At 30.7% G+C, this 212-nt stretch overlaps 1 protein-coding gene across 1 annotated transcript in view; it reads left to right on the plus strand.

The window, feature by feature from the left end:
- The window catches only part of roq (RING finger and CCCH-type zinc finger domain-containing protein roquin), a 25,319-nt gene that overhangs the window by 5,543 nt on the left and 19,564 nt on the right, over positions 1-212 (plus strand). The gene's annotated exons all lie outside the window — the stretch shown is intronic.

Here is a 212-nt window from a genome sequence, read left to right on the forward strand (position 1 = left end):
TACAAAAAATTAAGTAAATACATCAAAGGCTATTAAGAGTCAACGCTGTTAGCAGTGCGCAAAATATACAATCTTAAAATCTATAACATAGATACCATGTCGAGTTGGTACGACATGGTATCTATGTTATAGATTTTAAGATTGTATATTTTGCGCACTGCTAACAGCGTTGACTCTTAATAGCCTTTGATGTATTTACTTAATTTTTTGTA

This window comes from Cyphomyrmex costatus, unplaced genomic scaffold, assembly GCF_001594065.2.
Source record: "Cyphomyrmex costatus isolate MS0001 unplaced genomic scaffold, Ccosl1.0 scaffold368, whole genome shotgun sequence".
Taxonomy (NCBI): Eukaryota; Metazoa; Arthropoda; class Insecta; order Hymenoptera; family Formicidae; genus Cyphomyrmex; species Cyphomyrmex costatus.